This window comes from Neovison vison, chromosome 6 (assembly GCF_020171115.1).
Source record: "Neovison vison isolate M4711 chromosome 6, ASM_NN_V1, whole genome shotgun sequence".
In the NCBI taxonomy this organism is placed as follows: domain Eukaryota; kingdom Metazoa; phylum Chordata; class Mammalia; order Carnivora; family Mustelidae; genus Neogale; species Neogale vison.
The window spans coordinates 183130649-183140597 of NC_058096.1; the positions used below are offsets into that span (position 1 = coordinate 183130649).

Genomic DNA, 9949 nt, shown 5'->3' on the forward strand with positions numbered 1-9949 from the left:
ATATGTGTAATATGCTAAAAGAATTAGAGTAAATGTCTCAGCAGATAAGACATTAAAATGATTTTTGAAAGAATCAAAAAGGAAATCTGGGACTGAAAATTACAACTGAAACAAAAATTCAAAAGAAAGGCTTACTAGCAGGTCTGATTCAGCAAACTTGAAGAGAAGTCTGTTGAGAAACCAGTGAATGTTATCTAGTCTGAGAAAAAAAGAAACAGAAATGAAGAAAATTGAACAGTCTCAGTGAACTGTAAGACACCATTAAGTTGTCCAACATAAGCATAATTGGATTCCAGAAATAGAGGAGAAAGAGAAAAATGTTTAAAGAAATACTGGCCAGCTTTGCGCAGTGACAGTATCGTAGCCAATGAGGTTTATCTGAGGCGTGATTATTGCTAAAAGAAATACTGGCCAAAAATATCCCAAATTTGAAGAAAAACATTAATCTACTCATACAGGAAGCTTAACAAATTGCAGGTAGAGTAAAATCATAGAGATCCACACTTAGACACATTATAGTCAAAATACCAAAAGTCAAAAGCAAAGAAAGTGTATGAAAGACTTGGCAGATGGATGTTTATAGAAGCCTTATTCATAATTACAAAAACTTGAAAGCAACCAAATTGTATTTCAGTAAGTGAATGAATAGGGGTGCATTTAGATAATGGGGTATTATACAAGGCTAAAAATAAATGAGCTTTCAGGCCATTAAACAAGAACAAAAACATAAAGGAAACTTAAATGCACCAAGTAAAAGAATCTAAAATGCCTATGTACTGTATTATTCCAATTACATGATATTCTGGAAATTACAAAACTATGGTTATAGTAAAAAGATCACTGGTTGTCAGGGATGAAGGGTGGGAGGAGGGATGAATAGAGCACAGACGATTTTTAGGGGGGTGAAACTATTCTGTATGGTATTATCGTGATGTATACATATCATTAAACATTCATCTGAAACCATAGACTATACAACACAAAACATAAATGCCAAGGTAAACTATGGGCTTGGAGTAATTATCATATATCAACGTAGGTTCATCAAGATAACAAATATATGACTGTGGTGAGTTATGTTGATAATGAGGGAGCCAATGCATGTGTACAAGTGAATGATGAATCTCTGTACCTCTCTCTTTATTTTGCTGTGAACCTAAAACTACTCTAAAAAATAAAATATTAAAGCACAGTACACACACACACACACGCACACTTTTCTAAAACAATAAGAAGTGACTCATACAGTACAAGGGATTCTCAGTAAGTTTAATAGTGGAGTTTTCATCAGAAACTGAGGAAGCCAAAACTGCTTCTCCCTTCATTAGAAACTATGGAAATAAAATGGTCACAGTCAAGTCTTTGGCTGAAATTCAGAATACAGACTTGGCTTATACCCATGACTTTGCTAAATGAAACTTCAAATAGTGATGGGGGTGGGATTAATGTGCCATTTAAATAATAGAACCATCTAAAAGAATAATTTATTTCTGGTTTTTTAATTTCATGAATCATTTTCCCATTATCTCTTTGGACTGAAATTAAGCCTAATCTCTCATATTGGGCTTACTCTTACTAGAACAAGTCAAATCGAAGCAATAGTTTACAAGTGTATAATGATGGATGCCAACTGTTGGAATAGATGTGTATTAGCATTTGATATAGGCTTTGTAAAGTAGTACAACTCTGAAGTTTTATACTTTAAACTGTCAACCTCCAAACTTTGACTAATGATTTGTTAGAATACATTGTTGTATGAGTGGCAAAAGAAAATCAATAGCTTAGATGCTAAAGAAAAAAAAAATCCAGAAAATTTCTTTGTAATCTAGGAAGTCCTGCAACAAAACAATTTTTCTGAGATCAACAATGAAGAATAGATATAAATTCTAACTAGTCAAGCTAGACCAATTAAAAACCTTACTTGACTTTGGTTAATTAATACCATCTTCATAAGTGAGGAATATCTTCATCATGCACATATATGATCAGTCACTCTCATTTATAAGACAATAAACATCAATTTTTTTTTAAAGATTTTATTTATTTATTTGAGAGAGAGAGACAGTGAGAGAGAGCATGAGCGAGGAGAAGGTCAGAGAGCGAAGCAGACTCCCCATGGAGCTGGAAGCCTGATGTGGGACTCGATCCCGGGACTCCAGGATCACGCCCTGAGCCGAAGGCAGTCGTCCAACCAACTGAGCCACCCAGGCGTCCCTAAACATCAATTTTTTTATCAATATGAAATCTTTTTTTAATAAATCTTCATGTGGATCTCATAGTGGCACCCATCCTCTCAATTTTTATGTGGTTCAGAAGGGCTTCCTATCACATTTCATTTTGTAATCTGATTTCATAATTGTGACCTCCACTTGAGCTTTTGCTGACTTTTAAAATAAATAATTGTGTCATTTTGAATCATGCCCACTCAAACACTTAAATAAGCATATGTGTAGTCCTTCATTTCCATATTCTTTCTCATTAGTATCATTTTCCATTTCTTTGAAATGATCAACAGCTGTTTGATACTATTTATTGCTTAATTCCTCCTAGCTTGGTACACAAAAACAGTTCAAAATGTATCTGATTTAATGAATAGCTATACTTTGTATATAAAGCAAATCTAATCAGTTTTAGGTAATTTGGCTATCTCATTCTTGGGTTAGAGTTTCTTGTTTTCCATACACATGTTGGAGTTCATTTCCAGTAACCAGTCAATATCCATTTTGAAATTTGAAAGTGAGTGCATCACTTCCTCATCTGTAAAATGAAATAGAAATATTACTTACCATGTAGAGCCATTACGGAGACTAAATAATTTACTGCATAGAAAATGTCTGTCACATCATTCATTTATTCTGCAGATTCAAATGTGGACCTACTGCTAGACATACATCAGTAAACAAAGCAGCTAGAAAATTCCTACTTTTGTGGAGCTCTTAACCATAGGGACATACAATACTGGATATCCAGGTAAACTTGCCACTAGGCCAGGTAAAATCCAAAATAATGTGTAACATTGACTTGTAAGCACTTAGGAAAAGTAGTAGTGATTGCTTAAACCCAATAAAAAAAAATTCACAGTGCACTCAACCCTTTCCCATTGAAATTTTTGAGGCTAGTAAACTATAAAAATGGAAACCATAAGGGCCTTCTCTTGAGTCTAAATATTCCAGCTTGCAGTTACAGGAATGATACCATGACTTAAAACACCTTGTGTGGGAAGCCTTAAAGAGTTTAACTGACCACAAGATCAATATGAGGAAATGGTATGATATGGAAAAAATAAGAGAGAGAAAGAGAAGCAATTTGTTTTTAATTCTAAGGCTCATAGAATTCATAGAAACATATATTTCAGAATGAGTATTATGATACTCTCACTCAATGCTGTGCTAAATGTAGTATGAGTCTCCCAACTCTAGAAGAAGTATGAATAAACCAAAATGCTTCTGGAGAAGAACAATCGGGAACAGTGTGTGAATGTGTGAAAAGTAATGCTGTGTGGTAAAAGAGGACTTCTTAAAGACACTCATATCTCTGATGCAGAGAAGATTTGAGGGAATATTTAAGAGCTGAAGGTTTGCACGGAGGAGAGAAATTGGACAGAATTCAGATCACATGAGTGAAGTTAGAGAGGGTCAGATTTAAGCTGAATATGAATAGGAAGAGCAGAAAGAAAATAATATCCATGCACTTGCGAAATATATGAAATCAGTACCTACAGAAGAGTTTCTGTAGAGCCTGGAAGTGTCCAGGTCTCTCCCAGCTTGGCACTTGTTAACTTTTATACTCTTCTCAAGACCTCATAGTATTTTGGACAAGTTTACATAGACTCAAAGAATGTAAATTTAGGGAAAATAAAAATAAATGTAGATAATCTTCAAAAGAGTAGGTTTTATTATTCCTACTATTAATAAAACACTTTCTCTTGGGAATCTACTAAGCATGAATTCATAACACCGTTAGTGAACCTTGAAATTCATTTTTTGCTCAAAAAGCAATATCTTAAATCATGATTAATTATCCACATAGGCTCCTTAAATCATAAAATCAATGAAGATTGAGATCAAGAGAGTAAGGGAGGCCCATAAGAAAGCACCCCTTACTTGAAAGCTATGTTGACACTAGAAGTAGCAAATAGGTTTCTTCTTTTTTGATCAGTTGCCTTAACTGGAAACTTACAGATGAACTAACTGTACATCTGTGTTTGGAAGGGTTCAGAAGCAGAGTCTCTGATCACTGGGAGAAAAATAATACCACGATAAGCATTGTTTACCATTGGCAGAGGACCTGTATTTTGCTACACACATCATGTAGCAAGTATTTCTGAAGAAATTAGCAGACTCATTTGCCTTGGTGGGTTATAGTTCATCCTTTCATGCGGCACCTTATTCTTGGTGCCCCACTTCATATCAGATTCCCCTGCTAGATGACAGCCTGTCTCAACTATAGCAACTGAAGCCCACGATCAGATGCAGAAGCTAGAGACTTGCATGGACCTGCCTCCCAGCGCCCACATTCGCAGAAGTTCTTATCCTCATAAATCACTCATAGTGGTCATCCTCTGATTAAACTCTCACTGATACCCTTGCTGAACATCAGGCCTGGGATGGGAATTGACATTCTAGGCTCAACAAACTGTACAGTATTCTCTATTGCTAATAGTTCCTGATCATGATCACTTGTTAGCCTTTTGGCTACGATCAAGCGTAATAGTCCCTGATGAGAAAAAGCCGAGTGGTTTTATATAACAAATAAACCATTAAGAGAACACAGGGGCCTACCAACCTCTTGCTTCAGTCAAATGCTGAGTCAAATCTTTATATAGATACTAATGTGTTCTAGCGATAGGAGATAGCAACGCTGCACTTCATGTGTTCAGATTGCTTGTTTGTTAGATTAAGTGGAAATGAAGTGCTCCGTGCAGCTTTATTTCCAAGGGTTGATTTGGACATTCATTTAAAAGATAATCTATGTGCCCTGTGCCATGTTCAGATAAAATGCTTTTATTTTGGAAAAAGGAAGTGATTGGATCCTTTTGTCTTACTGTTGTTACCCATGAGAAACATTTCTCTTTAATACAGATATCTTTTTAAAACTTCCCTGAAAGGAAATAAGAATGTTATATAAATGATTTTTCTGCTTCAGATTAAATTCAAAGGCATAATAGATAGAGTTATACCATATAATGGGAATTGTTCTTTATAGCTTCTTAATACATAGAGGTATTTGAAGAAGATCTTTTTCTCTCCCCTACCCCCACTCTCCATCTGTATCATTTGCACATACACAGAAGGGGAAATATCCTGTGAATTAACAAATTAAGGCAACTCGGTCCATTTTGTAGAATGAAAACACTTTATAAATACAGTATCCTCTCCTCTTCCTAATAGTGGAGAGTTGACAAGGTAAGAAAAATTCTCATTTCTACCTAAGGCAATTGTAAAAAAAAAAAAAATACTCTCATAAAACACTGCAACATTTCTCCTCACTTATACACAGCTCATTTTCTACAGCTGGTTCGAAGAAGATGCCAAAACCCATATCTGAAAAGAAATAAATAATAGCTTTCTTATTCTGAAAATATATGCATAACTCAAATTCAATTTTGACTGAGGGACAGAAATGGAATTCAGAGCTCACAGTGAGTTTACTTGATGAATGCAGCAGTGTTTTCACTTTTTCAATTGTATGCTCAATTTCCTACTTTAAAAATATCCTAAAATTCATTAAACATTAAGCCCTGCTGGGCAGTGACGAGATAGGAGCACAGCAGTTCCCATAAGAGTGCCTGAGTCTTTTCCTTAGGGATATTCCTAATTAAAAACTGGTTGTTGCTTGTAAGTAGCCTGAGTTGTTCTAGACAGAGAGCACCATGAATTCTCAACCTCTGTAGAGGTGAAGATGCGGTATAATGAAAAAAGGAAAACCGTATAGCAAATAGAGAAAAGTGAAGATGTCTTTTGGGTTGATCAAGGAAAAAGGGAGTTCAGATTTCAAATTTAACATTCTTTCTCTTCTGCTTGGAATTCAGGTTTTTTTCTCTTGATCTCTCCAGTTTGATAGAGCTTAAATTTCAGAATGCTTCAGAATTACCTGGGAAATTTGCTTTTAAAAAAGGCAGATTTTTCAGAGCTCCCTCTACTTATTCTTAACTAAATCCAGAATAAGTCCTGGGAATCTAACTTTGTACCAAAGTCTTCAGAAATTATGGCACATTTGACCATTTGGGTACCACAAATCACAGTGCAAAACATCCATTCAATAATATGAAACTCTAAAGTGAAAACTACAAAACATCTAGTGAAGATTTTGCTCAGTACCTTATCAGAAACTCTGACAGCATAAATCTCCTTATTCTCTGTAGCCTTAGTAACCATAAAGGAAGAGGGTTCTCAGATCTTTCTGTGTGTGAGTATCACGAGCTGTCTGAGGGAAATGCAGATTTTCAGGTGTCAGCCATGGCATCTTGAGTGCAGGGATGCCTGCTGTTAGCCTGTATCTTGTACTGTGCTGCAGCGCTGTTCATGGAGGACACTTGACAAACTTCTTTTTTTTTTTTTTTCCAATTTATTTATTTTCAGAAAAACAATATTCATTATTTTTTCACCACACCCAGTGCTCCATGCAAGCTGTGCCCTCTATAATACCCACCACCTGGTACCCCAACCTCCCACCCCCCCGCCACTTCAAACCCCTCAGACTGTTTTTCAGAGTCCATAGTCTCTCATGGTTCATCTCCCCTTCCAATTTACCCAAAAGCACATACCCTCCCCAATGTCCATAACCTTCCCCCCTTCTCCCAACCCCCCTCCCCCCAGCAACCCACAGTTTGTTTCGTGAGATTAAGAGTCACTTATGGTTTGTCTCCCTCCCTATCCCATCTTGTTTCATGGATTCTTCTCCTACCCACTTAAGCCCCCATGTTGCATCACCACTCCCTCATATCAGGGAGATCATATGATAGTTGTCTTTCTCCGCTTGACTTATTTCGCTAAGCATGATACGCTCTAGTTCCATCCATGTTGTCGCAAATGGCAAGATTTCGTTTCTTTTGATGGCTGCATAGTATTCCATTGTGTATATATACCACATCTTCTTGATCCATTCATCTGTTGATGGACATCTAGGTTCTTTCCATAGTTTGGCTATTGTGGACATTGCTGCTATAAACATTCGGGTGCACGTGCCCCTTTGGATCACTACGTTTGTATCTTTAGGGTAAATTCCCAGTAGTGCAATTGCTGGGTCATAGGGCAGTTCTATTTTCAACATTTTGAGGAATCTCCATGCTGTTTTCCAGAGCGGTTGCACCAGCTTGCATTCCCACCAACAGTGTAGGAGGGTTCCCCTTTCTCCGCATCCTCGCCAGCATCTGTCATTTCCTGACTTGTTGATTTTAGCCATTCTGACTGGTGTGAGGTGATATCTCATTGTCATTGTGCACCCCAAACCATAAGATACCTAGGAATAAACCTAACCAAAGAGGCTAAGAATCTATACTCAGAAAACTATAAAGTACTCATGAAAGAAATTGAGGAAGACACAAAGAAATGGAAAAATGTTCCATGCTCCTGGATTGGAAGAATAAATATTGTGAAAATGTCTATGCTACCTAAAGCAATCTACACATTTAATGCAATTCCTATCAAAGTACCATCCATCTTTTTCAAAGAAATGGAACAAATAATTTTAAAATTTATATGGAACCAGAAAAGACCTCGAATAGCCAAAGGGATATTGAAAAACAAAGCCAAAGTTGGTGGCATCACAATTCCGGACTTCAAGCTTTATTACAAAGTTGTCATCATCAAGACAGCATGGTACTGGCACAAAAACAGACACATAGACCAATGGAACAGAATAGAGAGCCCAGAAATAGACCCTCAACTCTATGGTCAACTAATCTTCGACAAAGCAGGAAAGAATGTCCAATGGAAAAAAGACAGCCTCTTCAATAAATGGTGTTGGGAAAATTGGACAGCCACGTGCAGAAAAATGAAATTGGACCATTTCCTTACACCACACACAAAAATAGATTCAAAATGGATTAAGGACCTCAATGTGAGAAAGGAATCCATCAAAATCCTTGAGGAGAACACAGGCAGCAACCTCTTCGACCTCAGCCGCAGCAACAACTTCCTAGGAACATCGCCAAAGGCAAGGGAAGCAAGGGCAAAAATGAACTTTTGGGATTTCATCAAAATCAAAAGCTTTTGCACAGCAAAGGAAACAGTTAACAAAACCAAAAGACAACTGACAGAATGGGAGAAGATATTTGCAAACGACATATCAGATAAAGGACTAGTGTCCAAAATCTATAAAGAACTTAACAAACTCAACACCCAAAGAACAAATAACCCAATCAAGAAATGGGCAGAGGACATGAACAGACCTTTCTGCCAAGAAGACATCCAGATGGCCAACAGACACATGAAAAAGTGCTCCATATCACTCGGCATCAGGGAAATACAAATCAAAACCACAATGAGACAAACTTCTGTTTAAGGAATGCCATCAACACAGTATGGCCACCAAAGACATGATTATGACAACAGTAACTTGAAGCACTCACCATTTAATTGATAAATGAATCCGCATTATGGTCTTGAACTACATAGAATTTTGTTAGGATAATTTCTATCTAGTAATAAAAACTTAAAATCATTCTAATTTTATTAATAAAAAATGAAAAACTACTTGGCTTGTGAATTTTAAAAGTCCAGAGTTAGCCCTGTCTTTAGGGATCACATGGTATCAGCAGAACTGTTTCTCCCCATTTCTTGCCTCTGCTGTCTGCCTGGCAAGAAATGCCAGGCATCGTCCTCTGATGCCAGCCTTTCTGCCGTGATGGAAAACTCCATTTTCACAACCCTTCGGGCTCATGTCCCACACAAACAACTAGAATCCTGGCTGGTTCCTGCAAAATCTTGAGGGTTACTGTGGTTGGACTAACTTAGGTCCTGTGGTTGAGGCAATGTGGTATGGTCATTGGTTTAGCCTTGGTATATACATGGGTGGCGTGAAAACTCCCAAGATCTGACTCACGGAAAGAACATGAGAAGTGTGTTCATTAATTGTTTGCTATTGCTGGAAGGAGGGGGGTGGATCTGGGGAGACATCCTCAGTAAACATCCACTGTGCCATCATGTATGTACAGAAGCAACCAGAAGTCATAAGCGGGGGTAGTATCTGTAAGTTTGCCAGACAACTGATATTGAGACATCCTAATATTTTGAGCTTTCTTGCTAGTACACACAGGAAAGTACTAGAGTTGTTAGTGTTTGGAATTTCTAATTAAGCCAAACTATTACCTTGTTGGGATCTGTGGTTTGTGCTTGAACTCTTGGTGTTTCCCTGCCTGTGCCATAAGGACCTAGAAGAGTCTCTGTATGCATGTGGCTAAGTAATCCTTCCATGGGAGTTCTGTGCCACAGACCATCTTGGCAATCTGATGAAGCCCATGGACCCCTTCTTGGAAAAAAAAAATGTTTTTAAAAGCATGAAATAAAACACATAGGATTAAAGAGAAAACCATTTTTATTATTTTTATTAAAGGTTTCATATATTTTAAACAACTTTGTAATGTGCCTTTTATGACCACATTACGTTGCTTAGTAAAAATAAATATGTTCTTTTTTTCCCTTTGGGCCATCACAGTTCACAGACCCACTGAATTTCCAGCAGGGTTCATGGACTCTGGTTTCAGAATTCTTATCACATAGATGCCGGGGGCCTCTTAGTAGCGATGACTGTGTAAGTCCCAGTTTAAAGTCCTCCATTTGCTCCCCAATTTTCTCAGAACAAACTCTGCAATCCTTAGTAAGACACACAGGTCTTATTATAACCCGAGTGGGCTCAGTCCTTCAAGCTCCCGCATCTTATAACTTAAGCTCACACAGTACTAGAAAACACGCAATTCCATGAGTAAGCAGCGTTTTCTCATGTCCGG

The 9949-nt window shown here is 37.3% G+C and overlaps 1 pseudogene; it reads left to right on the top strand.

Moving 5' to 3' along the window:
* Positions 1-338: 338 nt before the first annotated feature.
* On the top strand, positions 339-509 carry LOC122910938 (annotated as a pseudogene).
* The last annotated feature ends 9440 nt before the right edge of the window (positions 510-9949 follow it).